The 25155-nt window shown below is 42.5% G+C and overlaps 1 protein-coding gene across 5 annotated transcripts in view; it reads right to left on the bottom strand.

Annotated features, from left to right (window-relative positions):
• The window catches only part of PLEKHG1 (pleckstrin homology and RhoGEF domain containing G1), a 213975-nt gene that overhangs the window by 112274 nt on the left and 76546 nt on the right, over positions 1-25155 (bottom strand). The gene's annotated exons all lie outside the window — the stretch shown is intronic.

A 25155-nucleotide genomic window follows, 5' to 3' on the forward strand; every position in this document is an offset into this window, starting at 1 on the left:
ACTCACAAAACCTTACAGGACTTAATGCTTGGTAGTCACTTACTGAATCAAAGCATCTTACTGGAATACCTGCTCAGGCACTAGAGACCTCAGGTAGGTGTTTTAGAGAACAGTTACATTAAATTTAAAAAAAAATTCTGAAGTATAAACGCATAAGAAGTCGCAAAAAGAAGGGTACAAGGAGGTGTCCTGTGTCCTTCACTCAGTGTCCCCCAGCGCCAACACCATGTTTGACTATAGTACAGTGACAAGACCCTGACATAGCGCCAGTCCACAGAGTACAGTCAAACGCCACCAGTTTTAAGGACAGTTACATCTTAGCCATGAAGGACATAAGAATACAGAGAAGAAATTAAAAGGAGCCTCACAGGCAATGACCGCAATCACTGCCATCTGAGGTTACTTTGAAATTCACCGTTGCACGTATTCTAGCCACGAGGAAAAGATAAATGTTAGTTAGGCACATAAGTGTATGAATAAGACTCCTCCTGAAAAAAGAACAGGAAACATTTTTTCAGACTGAGCTCAACAATTATAATCAGATGAACCTGTTTTCCAAGTCATCTATAGACATGAAAGCTTGTAAGTGAAGCCACCTGGACTTTTCAAGTGAGAAGTGGACTCAAGATCTGCACACAAATCCCAACCCCGACCAAACACACACACAATCTGTGCAACTGCTGTAAAAGGATAAATGAAGAGCTTTAGACTTTTCTATGTTGCTTGGCTTGGAGTGACGTGTAGGAGGTAACTGGATTTTGTTACATTTCTAAAGATTACAAGTAATTATTATTATATTCATTATACTTAGTCTTATCGACTCCTTAAAGGTTCCCAAAATATCCTTCCTTGAGAATACTCTGTTTTCTTATATATGTATTTGGAAATGGTATAACAGAATATTTCAATCAGCTGGAATATGTAAGGTTTTTTCTGTATCTCACCTTCATAGTATGTTAGGGAGGTTAGGCAGCCAAACCATTAACGTGCCAACAACTTCCTTAACTAGTAACTATCTTTCAAAATTGATACATTTGCTCTTTAGCCAAAATAAAAATAGATAGATAGATTGATTGATTGATTAATTAAAAGCAGCAGCAGCCCACCGGAAGAACAAAATATCTTCAGAAGTTTGTAAGAAGCAAATTCTCCAGGTCTGTCAAAAAGGACCAGAGCTACTTTCCTGAGCAGGTAACAGTGTGGTGACATTTTGTATTCTTCACCCTAAGAAGGCTTCTTTGGTATTAGGAAACAAAGCACAGCATTTTCCCTCAGCACGTCTGTGCCCATCTCCCCGCTGCGAGGCCGGCCAGAGTCAACAGATGTTTCAACGTGGGGAGAAGCCACACTGGCTGCCACTGGTACACAAAGAGCTGATGATCCCGGCTGAGGTCACATGAATTCTAAATGACCAAACAGAACTCTTGCAACTCCCCTCTTCCAGGGTCAGCCCTAGGCAAGATTCTGAAATAGGAGAAGCTTGTCCTGGACCACACTGGTTCCACCTCCTCAGTCCTCAGGCACCTCGGCTCACTTCCCAGTTGAGTGTCCTGAAATCTCCACTCTGTGTCCTCCCCTGCCCACTCAGGACTCCTTCCTTCAAGGGCTGGGGCCCTAAGCTCAGCCACCCCTCAAAGATTCTGAGGACACTGAGAGGGTGCGCAAACAGCCTGCCCAAGGCACGCAGCTAGAGAGCTGTCGATGGACTCCGAGTTCAGGGCTGTCTCCGCTGCCTACAGCAGGCCATATTGTCCTGTGGCCCAGGTAATTGTAAATTTACTATGTAATTCATATTTTTAAGCTTGAGAATTTACAAATTGTTCGTAATGATCATTACTCTTTCAGAATCAAATCATCACATATATTCTGGAGAAATTTTTAAATGCTTAAAAGTATTCATATATTTAAAAGTACTTCTGATAGCAATATATGATTTCCAAACAATCTTAAGCAAAATTTAGCACAATATACATGTATATATACCCACATAGTTATATATATAGTCAACTATATGTGTATATATACATATTCTATATACATATATACATATATACATACACCTATATATAATTAGAACCCACCCAAATAATCAAAACCAAGAAATTTTTCATTGGCCATAGCATAATTTTTGCATAATTTCTCGGTGGTTCAAAAGTAATTTTATTCTTGGAAATACACTAAAATCTTCTATTTAATAAATCACAGGTAAAGCTCCCGTAACAGCTTTCAACTTTGATTTCTGAAACCACTATAACACCACCAATGGACTCAATCTCAACACACACAGAGTACTTACCTTAAGATCTTTGTTCTCTGCACAGATAATTTCTTCTATCTCTGGACTTAAAAAGCCCTTGGAAAATGATGCTCATGAGCCAGTGATTCATTTTTCAAACCCAGTTTGGCTAAAGATTCCTTTGATGCATTTTGCGTAGAGATGCTGTTGCTCAGAAACACACCCACATAGTGCAATCCATGGAGCTGAAGGGAAACAGGCCACTGGACCGAGCACTAATGCTGCCTGAGGAGGGGAGAGGTGTGCGTGCATTTGTGTGTGTGTGTGTGTGTGTATGTAACTAGATAGTTAAAGTGTTTACTGCAAGATTAAGAAGTGTCTAAATGTCATCCTCTGATTTCAAATGAAAACTGCTGATTTTTTCCAGAGCTGGCAGCCTGCCATCCCTGCAGGCCTTCAAGTGGCTCAGGGGTTCGGGGAGACGGGAGAAAAGACTTCACACACAGAGCACTCCACCCCTCCCACCAGTGGCATCTCCTGGTTTTAGCATGAATTCCGCTGCCAGACTTCCTAGACATTCAACTTAAGCTATCAAAGAAATAATTTAAAAGATATATGGGCTTTTAAAAATATTTACAGAGGGAAGATGTTCTAAAATATTCTCTGTGATCTGAATTCTTGCTCATCACAACCTTGATATATAACCCAGGCTTCAGACACTATTTGAGGCGAATACCAGTTTTCTGCACTCTCTGCATAACTTACATAAAGAGCTCCCTGGCTCATTTGATCGATTGTAAAAGTGGCCAAGAAAATGATAAATTAACAGTTTTTAAGGTGAAGGTTCTAAATCTGAATTTTTATTTAATGTTTTTCCCCCTCTTACTTCCTGACCAGAGTGACTTCAGTGTACCTGGTCACTTTACAGACATTTTCACACAGATCTCTATTCAAGGAGGGCACATTTTGTTTCCAAGAAGACTTCAACGGCCAGGTAGAGTTCAGAAACTTTCAGGTCAGACCTCTGCAAAACCACAATCACCCATGTTGGTTTGTTCGGTACCGCTGTGAACATTTAATGCATTGACTTTGATTGTCCCCATTTCAAAGATGGGCAAGTTGAGGCTTAGGCAAGCTGGCAAACAAGTCCAAAGTTACACAAGTGGAAGCACGAGAGTCAGGATTCTGTCTCGATCTGTAGTCTTAGCCACTGTCCTGTACTTGAACATTTTAAGAGAGGAGTCAGAAGTTTTCTCTAGAAGGCAGAAATACTTTCTGCAGTTTAGGATCCTAGTCAATAGGTCAGAGATATACTTCTAGTGAACCCCTAACATCTTCTACACCCTCTTCTCAAACTAAGACCAACTAACGACAACTCAACATCAAAAGAAAAAAAAAAAAAAGAAAAAAACCCAAACCCCCCCAAAAAAACAACCACCAACGAAACAAAACAAAAAACCCCCCAAAGGATGTGCTGTATTTGCAACTTTTAAGAAGTTTTAAAAAGTGATCAAATATGAAAAAATTACATTTGTGAAAACATCAAGCTAAATTCAAATTCTGGAAGCATAAAGCATTGAGCACTACTTCTTTGTAAAGAAAATGGAAACCAGGATTGACTTTCAAGTAGGACAAATATTGTTCTTTGGAATGGAAACTTGTTGCTGAATCTCACCATGGAGCAAAAGGCTTATAAACTTCTGAAAAAATAAAGTTCACATGGAAACAAAAACACAACAGAAACTCCAGTATGGAGACCAACAGATGCTGTATGTCTTCCCAATCCTTTTCTAAGCCACTGTTGGCTGTTAAAATGTCAATGTAGAAATAATAAAATACTGATAAAATGCTAGTATTCCAGGGGAAATGCGTATGCTGAAGTTTTTTAACTTTGGTTTTGTAAGAATTTACTAGCAGACTGATGAAAGTGATGACTTGTAATGGTAAGGCAGCTCCAGGTACTAGGAACTGACTAGAAAAAGATGGGAACCAGTCAGCCATGAGGACCACAGAGTAATAACTAATAACTAATAACTAACATACACTGAGTTTTTACTACGTGCCAGGTATTGTTTTTAACCTAAAACAATCGACTTATTTAATTCTCAGAACAACTCTAAAAGGTAGGTATTGCTATCACCTCTTTTGTGCACTTGAGGAAAATGAGGCAGAGAGCGGCGAAGTAATTGTCAAAGTCATATAACTACGAAGTGGTACAACTGGTATACGAACCAGACGTCTAACTCTGGGGCTGACACGTCCACTCCCTCTGCTATACTGACCCCATACAGCAGGGCCCTGCCTGCAAGGACAGGGCTGTCTCCATGTAACTGGACTAATGGTGGGTAGAAAACAGGAATTTCTACCGCGTTCCTTCTGCAAAGTCTCTTAAAAACGAGACTTCTCTCTGATGGGTCACAGTCCAGTTGAAGAGTGACAGCCCCCAGGTAACTATCACACAGACAGGTGAAGGTGAGTGAAGCAATAGCTGTACATAAGTGGTACCAACTTGGTGGGGAATGACTTTCAAACTCTTGTGTGACATGGCCTCCCTTTTCTGAAGGGGGCTATTTGCACCTCTTTACCATCGTACTCTGCCTCGCCAGGCAGTCACAAGCTCCCTGAGATCCTGACCTGGACCACTCACGGCTCTGTGTCCCCCTCACGGCTTTGTGCAAAGTAGATGCTTCATGGATGTGGCTGCATGATTTACGTGGCTGTGGACGCCTTCCCACAGAGGCTGAGCACTGAGCTGGCTCTTTGTGGAAGTGATGCATGAAGATGTATGGAGAGAGGGGATGAGAAGGCAGCCAAATGTTAGAAAACAAAGCCATGGCAGTTGTGAAGAGACAGACCTCACGGGGAGTGGCTGGCTGAACCAAGGAACCGTGCTGGACAACAACCACACGGGCTGGTTACTAATGCAGGACCTCCGGGTCTATCCCAGGGAATGCAGAGACTTCCGTAGGCAATTTGGATCACTGGCTCACGACACCAGGGAGGAAAGAGTCTGCCAAGGGCTTTGTTTGCTGACACAAGAGCTTTAAGTCCCAGAGTTAAAATGATCGGAGAGAGAAAAGCCAAAAGTTAAGAATCAGTTTCCAGGAAGGGAGGAGACAGTGCTTAAGTCACACATTTTTTTTTTTTTATTTCTTTAAGATGGCATGCTGAATGGTAGGCCACCAGTATGCAAATACATCTTCACACTATTCTGACAATGCAGGTAGGAAGAGAAAGACTTACAGAGACTGCACCATATGACTCCACCTCTGGCCCCAGTGCAGTGAGCCCTGGGGAAGCGTCTACAAGTTTCTACCACACCCTTTTAACAGGACTGGTCTCACATTCTGAGCCCAGAGTGAGGAGTAATCAAGCAGAGAGCTTAGTAGCAGGGGCTGGAGTTGACGATGCCTAGGATTGAATCTGGCTGGAAACACCATTACCCGTATGAACTTGGGTCAACTGTTGAGCCCCTATGGGTCTCAGTCGCGTCATGTGTGAAATGGGGACGATGTGGCGCTTACTGCAGATCGCTGAGAGGACTAAATGCTAATGCATATAAAGCGTTCAGCCAAGTATCCCTATTACAGACAGAGACTTTCAAACTTGTGTTTTCTTCGCTTCTGTATTCATCTATTTAATATCCATTAATTGTAGGACCAAACAAACAGCGAAAGTTGTTTATATTTCCTCTGTGATCCACAGCCCATGCTTGGAACCACTTTCTTATCTCTCACACAAAAGCCGTATTTCCCCTGCCCTACTCACCCCAGGGCCAGGGCCCAGACAAGCAGGGAAGCCCCTCTGCCCCAAGGCCAGCTGGAATTCTTCAAACTAGCCAGTCCTAAGCTGCTGGCCCTGGCCTGCCCTGCATGGGCAGCCCCATTAGAGGCCCAGTAAAGGCCTGGCCTAGGCCTTCCCTTCACTTCTTTCTGCCTCTGACCAGCACTGGTGCTTCCCTGTGTGGCCCTACGTGGCATGCCAGGCCCCTCTTCTTGGGAAATGTAAACAATAAAAATCTTCTTTCAGTAGCATTAGTTTCTCTGTGTTGTCACTCAGCCACCTCCATAAATTAAAATCCCACAGGTACAATCATTGAGAAATGGGGCTTAATAAGCGAAACTGTAATAACTTCTGCATACATCATAAAATAGAATCAGATAAGTTTATGTCTCTTCTTTCCATCCTTTCTCTCCTCGCTGTCACTTTCAGAGATTTGGCCTGAGTCATTGCAATGACCTCCTTAAGTTGCTAAGTTCAATTTCTTGCTTCCTCAAACCATCTCTTTACATGGCTCTCTTCTAAAACTCAGAATGTAGGTTACCCTCTGCCAGGAAAGCTTGATCTAGTTTCCCATGGTTTACGGATCAACTCAACGCTCCTTATCTTGGCAGTGAGCCTTCTAGGGTCTGGCCAGGTACTGCAGCCATACTGGACCACTCAGTATTCCCCACAAATACTATCGGCCTTTCATACCGCTGGGCCTTTGCTCAGGCTGGTGCCTGCCCTTGGAATGCCTTTCCCTCTCTTCTTAAGTATGGACATCACAATGAACTTGAGGTCTTTGAATTTGCTTCTGTACTATAATTGCCCCTGACAGTCTATAACTAGATTAATTTCAAGACTTCATTTTAACTTAGTAGAACCTTCATGAGTGAAAAAAGGCTAAAAGTGCAATAAGAGCAAATATTTACTTTCTATTAGTCCCAGTTTCAGAGTTGAAAGTATCTTCAAAGGTTTGAAAGGCCCAACTCAAGTTCTACTTACTTGGGAAGTGATATTGTCTCTTAAAATTAATCATTTCTTCCTCCAACATCCATTTACCATTTATTTAATTCTGTTTATTCATATTATATTTGTTGCATTTCTTTACATTTGTTTTCTCTGGATCACAAACACTTTTTGGGGGTCAAGGATAAGCCTCAGATAGATCTTAAAAGTTGTCATCACAAGAAAAAAAATTCTGTACTTGTGGTGATGGATATCAACTAGAATTATCGTGGTGATCATTTCATAATATATACAAATATCGTATCATTATGTTGTACACCTGAAACTAATATAATGTTATGTCAATTAGGCTTCATTTTTTTAAAAGGAGAAGCTTTAGTAATTCTTTTATCTTTCCAGCATGCCCATTGGCCTTATCCATAAGCAGCTGCTCAGTGAATATTTATTGAATCATAAGACTCAAGATTATTCTAACTAAAATAGGGGGCTATTATCAAGTGGTAATTACATAGTTAATTACAAGTAAATACAGGGAAAGGGATACACAGCCCATCTAAACTAAGTAAAATTAGTACAGATCAGAGTATTACAGTAAATTATTTTAAAACATTGTTGTCATATTTAGTCATTATCATTAATTATAAAATGGAGTGAATTTTAATTTTAGTTTACAAAGATAAAACAATTTTAGTTTATAAATAAGCCATACCACAGGCTGTGATGTGCAGTTGCTCAGCATTCATTTTACCTTGCCTGGAGTTGGTAGGCCATATATGGGGTAGGGTTAAAAATTCCAGTTGGAATTTACAGAAGCCTCATGAGGATACCTTAAACTGCTCCCAGTCCTAAAGAAGGAGATGGGCCATGTTCTGGCTGGACAGAAACCCAGATCCACCCCTGATCTCCGGTCCTTCAAGCCTAGGCTGGAACTGAATGAACAACCAGGTCTCAGTAGAACTCAAGTCATATTCTCTTTGATGGCTACATGAACCTTCTCCCAGGTCCTCAGTAAATATTTGGTGATGAGCTGACTTCATCATTGGACTTTGCTCCCAGCATGATCGTTGGAAAAGAAAGTTGGCTGAGATTTACAGCTACCTCTCCTCACTAGGTGGGTGGTGGAGCTCGGGAAGGAATGAGAACCATTCCATTCAACACAAGGAGAAGCTGTTCCCCGGCCGGCATAATGAAGGAAGTAGTGGTTTAGAAAGAATCTTAAAAATTACTCAGAGATGATTACAGGCTGTCACTGAGAAATGAGGAAGGAAGGGCTTTCTTTTCGACTACAGGGTGTAGAGTCCTACAGTCAGAAATTATTATTTTATATTGAGGCCAATGGTAATCTGTAGGCCTTTGAAATGTGAAAAGCAATAATAACTCAAGTACCTGGTGTGACTTATAAGGCATCAGGATAGATTATACAGGCCGACCATAAAAAACAGGCTCCTTACTCGACAACATTTTGCATTTCATACTTCTGAAGGCTCTGCTGTCAAACAGTCATTGAGGACCTACCCTAAGTAGGACACTGGGCGTGGGGGATTTAGAGAGTATCAAGCCATGGAGTTCTAACCGGGCTGGTCATCCAGACAAGGAGGGAGGACCACAGGGAACCTGAAGAGTGCGTGCTGCCTCTGCCAAGCTGCAAATGGGTGACACGACCCAGTCTTTCGGGCATTTGCAGAAGCTTCGCCCAAGAACAGAATTTCTGAAACAGCGCATGCACTAAAATGGACATGATTTGACTCAACAAGGCAAGTAACTTGGTTGCAAATTAAAATGTGCAAAAGTTTGTTCCTGATTTGGGATTGAGAAAGTTGGGTGTGGCAATCATCTACAGCAAGAGATATCCTTTGATGATTTCCAAGTCCTACTCAAAGGGCATTTTGCATTCCTCATCTTTCCTCTCATGTCCTTCACAGCTTTTGAAGTTAAAGCACGATACAAGCACAGTTTTAGCATGCTGGATGGTGGTCTGCCCCTTCCGTGTCCCTCCTCCCCTCTCTCCCCCCCGCGCATCCCTGCTTGTTTGGACAGAACTGGCAGAAACGTAGTTACGTTTTGTATTTAAAGGTGAACACTGTGAATCACCCAAATCCACCTTTGCCTTCAGTTTCCTTACTTCCAGTTTCTGAGCTCAGCACTGAGAATCACCAGGTAGACAGGTCCAAGAGCAGTTACGAGCTGAAAAGACGTATTTCACATCATACTGCTTAGCAGCTGGGGACACTCTGATCACCCTCAATGACCAACATCATCAGGTATTCTCTAAACTACTATGAACTAGGCATTGTCAGATTTCCTGAGCTAACTTTTGACATGTCACAGATAAATATTTGTATTATATAACACATCTACCTGATATTTAGGGATTCTATGGAGTGAGAAACAATTGCAGCTAGCACTTTAAATGTCAAAAGAAAATTCCATTGCTCCAGAAAATAAAGAACTAAAGCATAAAGATCATGTTATTTAAAATCTCTTTCCTGGTACCTAAAAGTAAAACCTATAAATCTGTCCATCTCAGGATAAATTTGTCGAATAATTGCCCTAGGTCAGGACTTGGACTAGACATTAGGGAGAAAAAGATTTTTAAAAAAGATTAATCAATGGCACTTGCCTTTGAAGAACTAACTGAAAACAAATACTTCCCGGAGTCTCTTCATACTTTAAATAAATATAAAAATGCCAGGAGGCTGAAAAGTTCCTGAAGACTCTTTCATGCCTGGGTTAGAAATTAAGGTATATTTAAGGGAGGGGGGAAAACTAGAAGGAAATGAGAACATACTACCCCTTCAGCCATAAAAAAGGAACGAAGCTCTGATACATGCTGTGGATGAATCTTGAAAACATTATGCTGGGTGAAATAAGCCAGACGTGAAAGGAAAAACATATGATTTCACTCATACGAAGTATCTAGACTAGGGGTATACACAGAGACAAGAAGTAGTCTGGAGGTTACCAAAAGGGGGGGCAGGGAAGGATGGGGGGTTACTACAGAATTTCTGTTCAGGGTGATGAAAAAGCTTTGGAGGCGGACAGTGGTGATGGTGGCACAAAATTATAAATGGAATTAATGCCACTGAATCATATACTTTAAAATGGCAAATTTTATATTATGTATTTCCACAACTTGAAAAATGAAGAACGTAATGTACCAGATAACCACTGAATTGTACCCTTTAAATGAGTGGACTGTACGGCATATACATTATATCTCGATAAAGCTATTAAAAAAATCCCTCCCATGTTAGCATATCACTTTGTCATCTTGTAAGGCTCTGAATATTGTGAAGCAAATGTGCTGGGAGCAGACCAGGTGATCAACGTTTGAAACACTTCTTACTGAACGCCAGGTGTTACCACTGATCACAGACTTTTGGCAGCTTAGACCACAGCAGAGCCGTCTACCTTTTGCATATCTGGTTCAATAAGTAATTGACTATCTTGCCGTGAACAGACTTATCAGGCCAGTTTCCCAATAGTCTCTTGGTTTGATTCTTCTTGAGTACAGCCAGCCAGAAAAGTGTGGTTGGAAACCAACAAAACGAATCACATTTCGTTTTCACACCTCTCAGTCATAGGTTAACTAGAGACCAGAGCAAGCCGGGATCTAGAAAAATGCCTGGCACGTTCTGGCTTCCAATACATATTTGTTGAAATGAAAGAACAGTTTGCATTTACTGCTTAGGAAACTCTTAGGGCAGATAAAGCACTTGGAGCGGCAGCAGGCCAGCTCGGAAAACTCCTGGGAGTTGACTCCTTCTGGGCTTAGCCCTGCTTCTCTCATAGGTCAATCATCAGCAAGACCAAAGACTTCCCTTCTAAGTATCCTTAAGAAATTCAAGGTCTAGACAGAAAAGAATGAGGTCAGAAGAGGCCATGATAACCTTCTGAACTAAGTCAACAGGAGAGCTATATTTTGGTTACGAGTTCAGTTGCTCCTTCAAAACAATAGTAACAGAAAATAAAAATAATTCGTGGGGAAACTCAGAAACTAACTACTTTTACCATTTCCCATATCAGAGGTAAAAAAGTGTTATGATTTTTACACTAGAATTTGCCAAAAGCCACTAAGTCTTTTCTGTCTTACTCGTCAAATACACATACCACAGAATGAGGATTATGTCTTAAAATAAAAGCTTATGAAGGAAATTGAGGTGGGATAATGATCTTTTACTCTGTGACCACCAAAGGTCCCTATGTCTTTGATTAGGAAAAGAGAAAAGAAACTTCCCACGAGTGAGTTAGCCGTAATTTATAATAAGCTGAGAAGAAAAGCAGACTTTAGATTTGTTGATTCTATTTGAAGGGGGTGAAAAAGCTTGTAAGATCATTTTCATCTTCCTGAACCCGTGAAAAAGAAAATCATACAGTCATAGCAGAGTCACACACATACCCTGAGTCTGAACTCCAGCTTGGCTCTGAGGAACAAGAAGTTTGGATTCTGCCCTTCGAGGAGAGCTTCGGTTCCTCCATCCTCTGACCAGAGCCCCCACCATGGTTGTGGACAGCATGCCCCCCAGGTGGCCGCGGCCCTGCTGGGTGACCAGGAGGGGCTGCCCTGTCAGGCTGCCGCCGTGGGAGGATCAGGTCCACCTGCAGTGGTGCTCCACCCCAGGCAGACAGGTCTGGGCGGTTCCGCCGCCCTCGTCCTCCACCCACATGCTCATCCCTGTGTTGTCAGGCCTTCCTCCGGAGGCCCAGGGAAAGTTGGGGGGTGGGGTGAGATAAGCAAAAGCAGACAAGAGCAAAAACAAAAATGAGGGATATGAACAGAGTCAATCAATAGAAGAAGATGGTCAATATTACAGACATGCCAACCTCCTTTATATGGATTCTTTATTCTTTATTTGGATTCTTCATTTTTTACTTAAGGAAGTAAAGTCTAATTTTTCAACATTTAAAAATGACTGTGTGTGTGTGTGGAGGTAGGGGGCACGTACCTGTGTATCTCTCTTTTCCCAGCTTATTTTCTCTCCTGAATTGGTACAGCTTTTGGGCAATTGTTTTTCCAAAGAGAACCATTCATCTAGCTAAACAGAATTTGCTTACAGTGTATGAAAAGTATTTCTAATTTACAGAATTATATCAGCTTTTGCAGATGAGGAAAGTGATTAAGGGACTTTCAGAAAAATTCACAACCATGTAAATGCTCAAAACCTTTTTAAAAAGGAATTGATTCTGATGGCCTAATTCTCCTCTCCTGCTGAACTAGCCTCAGTTGCCTCAGACTGAGTAGGTGGGACCGTCCGGGCATATGGTTCGCTGCTCACAAGCGCCCCCTACTGGTCAGGATGCCAGGAGCACATTGGTTAGAGACTCATAACTGTATTAAAGCTGTGGGAGGGGCAAGACGTAGAAAGTTCTAGAATCCCATGGTCCGCTACATTCATTCAGCCTGGGTGGTACTAGGATTGAATTAACTGTAGGCAATCTGAGCCTTTTGATATTATTTACTGTCCTTATGATTGTTGTGGGTTATGCAGATGGAGTTGATGGAATAATCCATTATCCGACTTCACCCTTTTCCTCTCTTCCTCAGTTACACTAATTATCTAATAAGATCAAGGTTGTTTTTGCAGGAGGTGGGCAAATTTCCCAAATTCCCCCATACGCATCACTATATATATATATACATATATATATATTTAAAAGCCTACACTGCACTAAAAAGCAGCAGTGTTTTGGGGACACATTTACACATTACCTATGAATTTTACATATTCATTTAGTTGAAATTTCCCCCCTTTGCTCCTTATTTTGACTTGTCCAAGATGTCAGGAAACTTTGGTGTCATGGCTGATGGAGGGAAGGTAGAAAGGCAGGATGGGAATTTGAAATGGTATAAGAGCAGGAAGCTGTCGGCTCTACTCTCTGCACCCCACCCTCAGACAGGGTCCAGGCACACCTCTGGGGCACAGTGTGCGGTCATGGAGGGGCAGCATTTGCTGAGAGGGACACGTCCTGTTCCTCCTGGCAGTGCACCTCTCCCTTTCCTCACTGGATTGGGGGCCCCTCTGCCACAGGCAGCCCCTTCCACCACAGAGGTCCGAGCTGGGCTCTGCTGGGGTTCAGGGGAGACCTGCTCAGGGAGCAATGCTGCCTGCCCTTTAGGGAAAAGGGCAAAGTGGCCTTCAGCAGTCTCTCAGTTCCTGGGACCCCGAGAGTCACTAAGACAAGCTGAACCTGCCTTCTGCTGGGGGTACTCCCTGTGGGAGTGGGGTGGCATCAAGGCAACAGGCGAGCCAGATACTCAAACCTGGGATCTGATCTTGGCTTAGAGGCAAGGGATTAAGCAGGGATCTTAGGATGGTCCAGTGTCACTTGGAATTCCTCAGGAGGCGGGAACACGGGTGTGCATTTATCCTGGATGACCTCTCATGGGAATTCTGTGTCCAGCTGTAGGAGACTGGGTGGGCTGGGAACGTAGGATGGTAGGGATCCCAGGAGAGGATCCATCAGGATGAGCAGAAGCCACCTGGCCCCATCCTCAGGGTGAGGTGGCCGAGATAACACAGTGATGCTGAAAGCAAAGGATTAGCTCTCTGAAGACTAGACAGAACTACTAATGTCCCCCAGATGGAGCTCTTCTTTGAGGCTCCATCATTACTGCTGCCACGTATTTGAAATCCCCGCAGACAACAGGCACCTATCCCTAGTGGGCTCATCAGAAGTCCAGGGTGGGAAGCACAGGAATCAAGGCCAGAAGCACAGCAGACTGCCCCAATTCAGACACTGAGGACCCTGCACACCTGCTGTTATCAGCCACCAAGGTGAGACAGAGATGGGTGAGAAAGTAGGTAAATGGAGCCAACAGATACTTCCAATAACCTCCCCAGGCCCTCCCCACGTGAATTTTCCACATCCGTACGGCTCCTTCGAGCACACAGTCACAGCAATCATCACACTCCACTGCAACAGCCCTCTGTCCCACTCGGCCAGCTGCTCCCAGACCGTGCATCAGAAACATTTTGTAAAATACAGATCCTGGGGCTCGCCCTGGAATGACTGCTCCCCCAGGTCTGAGACAGTGTCAAGGAACCTGCATTTTCCCTCACTCCCCATGTTTTCTTACACTGCCAGCCTGGAACTGATCCAAGGAGGGTATAAAGAAATGAACTCACTTGACTGTGGGCTTCCTGAAGTCAGGAACCACCACCTTTATTACCGCCGTGGCCAGCACAGTGTGTGACCAGCTCTCAGACTGCTGGATGAAGACCCAGCAACGGCTACCCCTCATCTCCACACCAGTCGGGCGGCCTGATACCGTCATCCTCCCGTGAGGCTCCCTTGCCTGCACAACCCCCAACGCCACCCTGGCTGCAGCTGCCATCTCATGACACCACCTTGTCTTGTCTCCATCCCAGGCCCCCTGGGAGTCCCCACATGTCACTTGCCTGTAATGTTTTGGCCCAGAACGTGATGGCCCAGGCAGCAGCTTCTGTTCCCCTCCACCCTACAAAGAATGGCTCCATCTTTGCTTCAGATGTCTTAGGCCCCAGATCCCACTATAAAGTGGTCTGCGTGTGAACTCAAGGTGTGGGTTTCATGGCAGCCTGGAACACTTTGCCTTAGTTTGCTGGTTGTAGCAGGTGGACGCTCAGTAGCCAAGGTTTTCCCCGACAGGAAGTTGAGTAATGACCATAACCGCTCTGGGAAACATGGTCAGGAAGGGAAGGAAGAGTAATGTCCTGCCCATGGAGGTCAACCCAACCCTTTCCAGTTCCTACACGGGCGCTTCCGGTAAGAGAGCCGCCAGGGCCGAGGGTGCTCTTCACCAGATGCAAAGGGAAACAGCTCCCTCTCGAGCCCATCTTCCCCGCAATCAGTCTGATTATAAGATACTCTCCCCCTCTGCTCACGAAAAGGGATGCACAGAGGAAGGAAACACACCTCTTTTTTGGACGGGACATCTAGAAAACCAGAGCTGTGCTGAAGGCTTTGTAAAGGCCAATACGGCCCACGGCAAAGTTCAGCTCACGGAGGTTTGCTTCTAACCTAAGGTGACTTTGAGTTACCGACTATGCTCTAAACTTCAGAAACATAAGTACTGTCCCCGCCCACCTTCTATGGAGGATGAGGGCCGAATCAGGCCACACACTTCTTTGTAATCTTTTGGGACCTATGTGGTCCTGGGTACACAGCGGGCTCTCAGCGAACACCGATTGTATAAATGCACGTCAAGCTGTGATGATAAGGTTGTCAATGGCTAAAACATGCACTGAGCCATCAGAACTAAGAATGACTTCCATCTCTAGCAAGTATCTGACCTCCTACTATTAACTTCAGGAAAGAGCTGTGGGATGGAGGGTTGGCTACATGGAGAATTTCTCTCTGGCTCTTGCTGTTTCTTTCCATCTGGGTGGGGTTCCCAGAGCTACGGGCCTCTCTTTGAGTCCTCACACACATTTCTCCTGGGGGCAGGACTCAGGAATAAGATTGGCAAATGTGGAAGGGAAAACTGGGCAGAGGTAATTTAGCCCCACTCTCTGGCTTTTTTTGGCAGAAGCTCCCAACAGGGAGCGCGTGGTGCTCCTGGTGGTGCCACGCGTGGGATGCACACAGCTCTGCTCCTGCATGGGGAGGCTGGCCCCTGCTCAGCCCACTGGTGGGAAGGCTCCTGATTCTGACTTTAGTAGTAGGATGCTCACCTGCCTGCACATGTAAGACGCAATCTCCAATGTTGGCTTTATCAGCAGTAAATGTGGTTCAGTCTCCTTTGTTTCAAATTCTCAAGTTGGTTCAGAACTCTGGTGGGAGGAGAGGGTCTTGGTGGCCCTTTCCTCCTAAACCCCAACATCTGGTGGATCAGCTCTTGCACGTGGCATTTGGGGAACAAAATAACTCCTGAAGATTGATGCTTCTGGCAGATGCTGTACTGAATGTGGGCCACTGGTGTTTCTTTGGTGATTTACAGCAAATTGTTTTGTGCCACCATTGGCTGTTTACAGTCATGCAGCTGGCCCTTTTGGTGACCCAGTGAGCAACTTTAAGCCTTATTCCACATGCAGTTTTGACTCTGCCAGTTGACTCAGTTGAAGATGACTTTGACCACAGGTGAGGGGCTCTGTCAAGAGAGTCAGGCCTGCAGGCGTCAGGCCTGCAGTCATCAGGCCTCCCAAGCAGGGCTCAGGCGTCACCCCCTAAGCAGGTAGCTGGGTGGCCTCAGAAGTGCGGGCTGGGCTAGCATCCGGGGCTTTTGGAGGCAGGCTATCCCTGCCTGACCTTGACCATGACCTGCACAGGGCAGGGTTCTGAAGCAGGTGTACTAGGGAAAAAGTCAGTTATAGAGAAAGGAGAGTCTGTGTTTACAGGCTTTCTAGACATCAAGGCTGGAACAACACCGCGAGGCAGCAAGTGCTTCATGCACTGCCAAAGTGGCTGAACACCAAATCATTATGGCCGGGCTGATCCAGGCAGCACTTGCTTAGCTGCTCCGAGTTCCATTCTGCATTCCAGGCCAAGGCAGGGGAGGTGGGTACAGCTCAGTGGTAGTGTGCGTGCTTAGCATGCACAAGGTCCTAGGTTCAATCCCCAGGACCGCCATTAAAAAAGAGAAACTAAAAACAAACAAACAAACAAAGAAACAAAAAAACCAAAACAAAACACAAGGCCAAGAAGAAATTGAACGACATGGAGCTATTTGTGCTGGCACAGTCCTCGACATGAGGAACATGAAAGAAATTCTACAAAGTATTAAAGCAAAGGAAAATGAAAAGAAAATGATGATGCTCTAAGTGATAACCACAGCCTGAGCTGAATGGCTCTGAACTGGATGCTGTACCGAAATCAACAAAGCCTGACAACCTAACCCCCCTGTGCCATGTGTATGGTCCTCAGCATCGTAGAGGTCCCACACGGGGAGAAGATCAACACACGTGTGGCTTCTGCTAATGTCAACTATTCCCTGAAAAATGTATCTGTAAATTCACATAGAATTTGGAGTCTCACATACACAAGTGGGTCACACTGTCTAGAGACGTTCATTAGCTGTCAAAAGCACCTCTTGTCTATCCGCCCTGCGAGAAGGAAAATGTGCTCAGACTTGCCCGTTGAAGATGTTCCCTTGACTCTCCCTGTGTCCATCTCCTCCAGTTGGAGCTCTCTTCTCATCAAGGGTAAACCTCACAAATGGATCATCTGTACCTCATCTGCATCTCTGTCCCAACTGCCTCCACTCTAGTTTCCCCTCACCGTCTCCAACCACCAAAACAGCTCTCTGCAGCATAGTGCTGCTTAATCCCACTGGTCTTCATCAGTCTCTTTCTCCTATAACTGCTTGGCAGCACCTGACGCTCTGGTCACTCTCTTCTCCTTGAAGCACTGTCTTCCCTGGGGGACCACGATGCTCTCTTATTACCCTGGTTTTCCTCCTACTATATTGACATTCCTTTCCAGTTTCCTTTGCAGGACCACCCACTTATTTTTATCTTTGGCCCAAACACCTGAGCAACAGAACAGTATATCCAAGTGACTGCTTGATGTCTCAGCTTCGAGATTTCACAGGAAGCTGAATGCTACCATCATCTGCGTGGATATAGCAGCCTGATGTTCTGGAGCCATCCTTTCCACTTTCACTCCAGGTAGTCAGATCATTACTACCTCTAGTTTTTTTCTGTTTTTGTTTTTGACTTCCTAATGCTCTCTCAAATGTCACTTACTTTTCTCTGTCTTTACCCTGTTCACCTGTCATTTGCACTAGTATAATATTCTCCTAACCTTCTCTGGAGGGTGTAGGACTGTCACGCCAAAAACTTTACAAATTTCAGATCTTGATATCACCCCAGCCTTACCCCATCAACCAAATGCCTTTTCATTTCTTCGAGGACAAGGATCAAATCTTTGACATGGCCTCTAACACCCTGCATGTCCAGTGTCTGCCTCCTCGCTCACCCTATGGCCTTCTCTGCTGCACCACTCCAGTCCCATTGCTCTTCTCTAAGTTTCTCCAGGGAGTCATGGTCTCCCCACTTTGCTTTTCTGCCATAAACAACCTCCCACCAAAGCTACTACTGATCTGTCAGTGCTCTTTGCAGGTATCACCTCCTCAAGGCAATGCCTGCATTTTTCCTTTCTAGCATTTATAATTTGCAGTGAAAATTTGGTTTCTAGTCATCTCCCTCCCCACTAGTCTACTCTGTAATATTGATGAGGGTGAGGGAGCCATTTTTTTTCCCATTTCAAATCCCCAGAGCCTGGAACAGTGCCTGGCACACAGTACATACTCAAGGAGCATTTGTTGAATGAATGAGTGAACAACTATAGTGCACGGGGGACTTTGGTAGTGTGCATGATACTTCTATCACAGTTGTAATGTTTACAAACATGCTATTGTTTTAATTAGATGTAAAGGTCTAGTAAAGAAAGTAGCTTATAATTATAAAAACATTCCTATGGGAAAACATGATCTACTTTATTATATGGATTCTTCAAAGACAACGTTGTGGTGGAAAGTGAGCTGCCTATATTTGCCTCCTATTTTGTTTTAAGATTCACATCTTCTGTGCCCCTAGAAATCCTATCAATATTTCTGAAAGTAGCCAAAAAACTCAGTAGTTTAACAAATGACTAAATATCTCTTTGCAGCTTGGTATTTATTTTAAGATTAAAACCTAGGTTAAAATATATTAAAAGCTGTTAAATGTGCACATTATTTAAAAAAACACAACTCAAATAAAGAAAAGGCAATGGATTTTGATTTTTGAAAGAGAAAGAAAAATACCATAAGAGATCGCTCATATGTGGAATCTAAAAAACAAAAACAAAAACAAACAAAAAAACAAAGCGTAAATACAGGACAGAAATAGACTCATAGACATAGAATACAGACTTGTGGTTGCCAGCGGGGCGGAGGGTGGGAAGGGATAGACTGGGATTTCAAAATTGTAGAATAGATAAACAAGATTATACTGTATAGCACAGGGAATCACAGAGGAAAAAATGTGACAATGAGTGTGTATATGTCCATGCATGACTGAAAAATTGTGCTGAACACTAGAATTTGACACAACATTGTAAAATGATTATAAATCAATAAAAATGTTTAAAAAAATTATCAGTTGGAAGAAAAATCTTAATATGATTAAAAAAAAAAAAAAGAAAAGGCAATGGAGCCTTCTCATGCCAAACCCTTAATGTGCAGCAAAAATGATTTCCACATGTATTTTTTTCTCCTCTATGTCAAAGTAGGACAGGGCTGCCATCCATTAGTGTGGCACCTTCACTTACATATGCAGTTTCATAAGAATGTGTTTAACATGTTGCCTTAGAAAATTATTAATATTTTTGTCCTTTTTTCTGGGGTTTATTATCTATTTTCTCAGAAATGAAAGGTGATATGTCTAGACTGATTTCCAGTTTATAATTAATTGGTACTCAGTATCAGTATTAACCTAGTAGGAAAAAGTCCAGGTTTTCAAATCATATTTAAAAGGCACCTAAATGTTTTGTCTTTAATTCATATACTCAGACATTTGCCCGTAGATGGTTAGAACAGATTCCTAACAAAGCCCCAACACTTGGCAGCTGGAAATAACCATCTGCTATAGCAAAACCTTTGTTAATTGTAATTCTATCCTGAAATTTGAACCCTATAAAATTGTAGAACTCTATATTGGATTGGTGCATAACCTTAAACCAGGGAATGTGCCAACATTTCTCTCTCTCTCTTAAAAAGAGTATGTGGATTAATTACAAGGCGCTGATTGACCTGGCTTAGTCTTTATCCCTGTCTGCACAAAATTAATTCCTACCACTTACATCAATTAGATTGGGTCGAGATGGGTAATTCAGGCTGAACCTAACATAAAAACTTCTGCTTACTATCGCATCTGAAGTTAACATGGATTATTTCTGTTAAAAAATAATTCCTCTTTACATACGGAGAGTTATTAATGGCATAAGGAGTTAGATGTCTCCATGCTCACTTTATAGAATTATTAAAGCTTGTCCAGGCATCCCTCAATTTAGGCATTCATTGGAAGCAGTTTTAAAATATATGACAAGAAAAAGTAAGAAAATATATTTGCCTTTTTTTTTTTTTTGCCACATTTGGTCTTTAAGTATCAGATAATACTCATAACCACATTTAAAGGGTCACAAAATACTACTGACATTAAAGACAAGGGAACACACTGAAAAGACCTTATAAGGTTGCCCTTCTTACTCGTGCTGAAAACATTTGATATTAGGCTTTTAATTGATGAAGAGTTGATGAACTGGACTTTCCAGTTAACGGGACTTGGGCAGTCTCAGAGAGATGCACCTTTAACCAGGTCAGCTCCTTCTTGGGTGACCTCCCTTTTACCTCCTGGTGGTCTAAACCTCCCCCTTAATTCCACTGGAGGTATATCCCGCTCTCCTCCCTCTTTTGCTGTGGTTGTTGAAAGCTCCTAAATCTGGCAGTCCTAGAAATCTGTTCTTGTTTCTGCAGATAGCAAGGAAGTGAGGGAAGAAATACAATCCTTATACATAATTTTAAGTGGTTGTACTTACCACTATCAATAAAATAGTATAAAAGGTAGTATTACAACTAACCCTATAAAGATTAAGCGGGATGATATTTTGCCTCAAGTTAAATGGGAAACAGACTGTTCAGATAGGAGTTTTCAGAATTTTCAGAAGTTCTTTCTCAATAAAGACACCATTCTACATGAGGGGTAGTCAGTGTTGTGAGCACAGGCGGGCCTCCTCACCTAGCCTGCGTCTGTTTCTGTCATAAGGGGCCTATATCATTCAGATGTCCCTGGAGGAGATGATATCTGATGTGAATCCAGAAGAACAAAGAGAAATAAATAGGAGTCAGCCAGCCTGGAGTTCCAGGATTGGGTGAGGAGCAGGAACAGAGAGTGCCTATTAGGGGAACTGTAAGCAATGCAGTGAGGCAGAAACTACTGTGTGTGTGTGTGTGTGTGTGTGTGTGTGTGTAAAGAGGGGGAGAAACAAGAGACAAGACTTAAGAGGTAAGTAGGGACCAGGCCATGAAAAGCCTTATATATCTTAACAGAGTTTGACTTTATCCTGAAGCAACAACAGGGTTTTGAAAGGGTTGAAGTTGAGAAGTACCACGATCAGATCTGCGTTTGGAAAAGAAGACACTAAATGAAGTTGGAGGAAGTAAGAAGGCAAGTGAGGAGATAAAGAGCAACTAGGAAAGAGAGGATGGCAGCCTGGGTAAAGGCAGCTGGAGTGGGGATGCACGTGGCTTGGGAACGGATCCAATGGGCTTGGGGGTGAGGAGAGAGGGGAGTCAGGGAGGGGCTCAGACCCTGGGGCTCAGAGAGGTACATGCGAAAGAGCAGAGGAGTTTTGGTCGTGGGGTGGTGGGTGGTTCAGGGAAATGATGACTCTCCCATTTTCAGACACTTAAACTACCCTGTATTTTCCCCCCATTATAATTAATCCTTTGAAAACATTTTTGAACAGGTACTATTTTAGTGCCTTTAAACTGCATTAGTTGCTCCTTCAGATTAGCATCTATCTCCTTCATCTCTGCTTCTCACAGCTTCTAACAGTTACTCAATGAGTGTTTATCTGATGCTATCCTCGGGATAAACTCCCAGGAAGAGCACTGCAGGTTCAAAGAGCGAGACTTTGATAATTCTTACTGTGCACTGCCGGGTTTTATCCAAAAAGACTGAATCAATAAACATCGTCAGCAATAATTCATGAGTATATCTGTTTTCCCTACAATCTTTCCAGATCTGGCCTTTGACTTTAGTTTGCTTGGTAGGTGTAAAATTCATTTTAAAGTTTACTGAAATAGAATGTACAGATTTGGTGTTCTATTTGTCTTATTTTGGGTGAAATGGCTGAATGTACCCGTGGACTGCTTATTTAGTTATAATCTGATATTGTGCTCACATTTATATAAATCCATCTGTGTGCTACCAAGTCTTTAATTTTGGCTATGTATATTTTCCCATTTTGTTGCTTTCATGCTGCTTTAGTTTTAAGAGGTTTTAAATTCTATATAAACACATTTCCCATCTTTCCCTTTTCAATTTTCAATTCTTTCGACAAAATTTTCCCCTTTGTAGCTGAAACCACGCTACTGAAAAATCCATAATTCTTTAATTCATTGGTAGTTTGTTGACATATGCATTTTTTATGGCATGTGGTCTAAATCTTAGAGATTTTTTTCTTTTGTATTATATCCTGTGGTTAGTAACTTAACTAGGTTTTACTCGATTCATCTATGTCTTATAGGGTTTTTTTAACTCATGATACCTGCAAGAAATATTTATGTAGGTTCATTCTGGCTACTTAATTTTAGCATCTTAGATTTAAATTAATCCCTGTGCTTCATTTTCCAGTAAGGGAAATAAGTTTTATCATCAAAGACAAAGAGGCTAAAATACAACTATCTTAGCAAGAGGGTACCCCAGCACCAGGCTAGATGCTTTACATAAAGCCACCTTGCAGGATAAGTACTGTTATACCCACTTTACAGATGAGGAAACTGGGGCTCTGAAGGGCTGAATAATTTGCATGGGCTCACACAGCTAGCAAGCGGCTGAGAACCTAGTTAAACACATTATAGATGCTCTAGCATGTCACTAAAGTTAAACAGAACACAGATGAAGTCTGCATAAAGAGAGAAGATAAAAGACCCCTAATATATTAGAAATATAAAAAACTGAAAGATGAGGTTATTGGGTAAGACTTCCTTTCTCCCAGTCCCCCACCCCAACCTGGAAAGCATGAAAGAAAGAAGAAGAAAAGGAGCAAGAACACAGGAGCCTGTGTGAGAACAGGCCCTGGAGAAAGTGCATGTGTTACAGGCAGGCACTGTGGTGCTGGACAGATCTGCGTGTGAGTCCTGCTTCCGCCACTTAGGAGCTGCGTGACCTTAGGAAAGTTCCCAAAGCACATAATGGAAAGTGGAGTAAAGGGAACAAGAACAAGCAGGAAGAGCTGTCAGGAGCTGTTCTCGGGGGCGGTGGGGGGGGGGGGGTTGGCATCAGGGAAATCATAAAGCGCCTGCAAAGCACTTACCCTGCACTGCCTGCCAGCACGTGGTAAGCTCCCCAAAGGTTGCCCGTGATTATTAAGTATTTCTCAGTGAGGCCACGTCATCAATTCATACAAAAGTTTTGGGATCCCCACCACATTTCCAAATACGGAACAGTTGCCAACTTGTGTGTACATTTTCTAGGAAAGGAGTGAGGTATGATCTAGCATCATGCAATTTGAAATAAAAGTGAAACCCAGGTTCCATAAACATAGTTGTATGATAATCTGTAACGAGAGCTTGAACCCAGCCATCTCTCCACCGCTCATTTTGGTGGATATCATTCTCAGATGAACTTCTAGAACTTTCCAGGAGCAAGCAGATCCTGGGAAAGTCGGGGAAGTGGCCTTGGCCTCTGAGGTCTTCAGTTCCGCCTTTGTTATTAACTAAAATTGCAATGATCTCAGTTCTTCAAGAGATGAGAAGTTCTGCTCAAATGAACTTTCTGGTCACTTTAGGGTTAACAGTAAGAACCTCTTTCGACCCTTGTTAATTTATTTATTTTTTTTTTGTAAACTGGGTCATACAAGCTCCCACCTCAGTAAGTACTGTATCCAAACTATGATTTCATCTTCCTCTGATGATTCAGATGCTTGCTCTGCCTCAGGGTCAACTGTCTAAGGGGCACCACATCAGACTCGGAAGAAAAGATGGTGGAGTGGGTTTAATGGAGACCCATAGCCCAACGCACTTCAGGAAGTTTACCTGTTTTCCTTAAATGAATTCTTCATGTCTAACTACTTTGTAGTGGGGAGAGAGGGTTTCTTCTAGAAACTGAATTTAGGGAAAAAAAATTTATTAAGGGCTTTGGTTTACCTGAGTTTTACTTGACTACAGATGTATACATGCTTTGAATGAGTCTGGTGCCCTGAGAAGTGTTCTTGAATATATTTCAGCATCCAATCGCAAGCAGTGGCTACAGACAGGCAGAAGAAAATTAGCTTTGTTTATCAAGCTCTTCATCTAAACACTGACTAGAATGGGGAGCAGAGGTCACAGATGACACAGAATGTTTAAAAATAATGCAGTACCGCACAAATCTGCATATGCTTGAAGATAAAAGGATCCTTTAATGGAATGGCGCTTACCTTAATAATGCTTTTGGAACTCGTATCCATGATGATTTGCCCTTTTTAAAGAGGATGCTAAAGGTTAATTTTCTATGGCATAAGGGCTGCAGACAAATGCCAAAATCCTATTCCCAGACCTAAATTATATAATCAGAAATAGAGCATTCGAAGTGCACATCAAATAGTCTCGCTTTCTGGCAGGCTTTGAAAAAAAATCAGTTTCGATGTTTGAAGTAGGCATTTGTTTATATAATGCAACCAACCATGACTGCCAAACACAATAATTAAATGCTTTAACAAGTAAGAAATCTTGCCAGAGTATGTAATTTGAGGGGGAAAATAAGCAGAGTTGATATGTAGCAGAAAATGCTGAATTATTTATTCCCTGCTAGTTAGAAGCAGACACGCATGCTGTGAGTCTACCTGCAGAAATACTAAAGGAGAAGGGAGGCCAGCAGAAGGGACCAGTTATCCTCCTTTTTCTCTCTCAACATGCTTTCTTCCCACCCGAACTGGAAACGTGAGGCGTTCTCGCCCCTCTTCCATGCCAAAGTTACCTGTGTGGACGGGAAATTCAACATCTACAAAGAAAACAATAAATAATCACCTTTTCCTCTTTTTTATTCTTTGAATTACCAACTAAAAATTGACTCACTCTGGGCTGTTCCTGTATTTCTCTTTTGGAGAGGGGTAGAGTGGGATTTTTTTTTTTTTTTTGAGTCCATTACAAGAGAATGTTTTTATGTCATTTACTTCTATAAAAAGAAAAAGGAGTTTTATACCTATTCATCTTTTAAAATTCCTTCTAATTCTAAAGTCTTTGATATGATTTTCTATCATAACATTCAAAGGAAAAAATCATAGCACATTAACAAATAGCTGAAGAAATTATACATCAATGCTTTAGTAATACTTAAAATAACTGAAACCATTCCTCAAATATGTCTTACACGTTATTGTCAATTTAATGTATGTACATTATATATAAATAATTTACTACTTTTATTTATACATTAAAAAGTTTATACTGATTATATTACACAAGTGTCAAAGCAATAATGATTTAAAATTTTCTGTATTCTCTTATTTCACCTAAATGCTAC

Source organism: Camelus dromedarius, chromosome 6, assembly GCF_036321535.1.
Source record: "Camelus dromedarius isolate mCamDro1 chromosome 6, mCamDro1.pat, whole genome shotgun sequence".
Classification (NCBI taxonomy): domain Eukaryota; kingdom Metazoa; phylum Chordata; class Mammalia; order Artiodactyla; family Camelidae; genus Camelus; species Camelus dromedarius.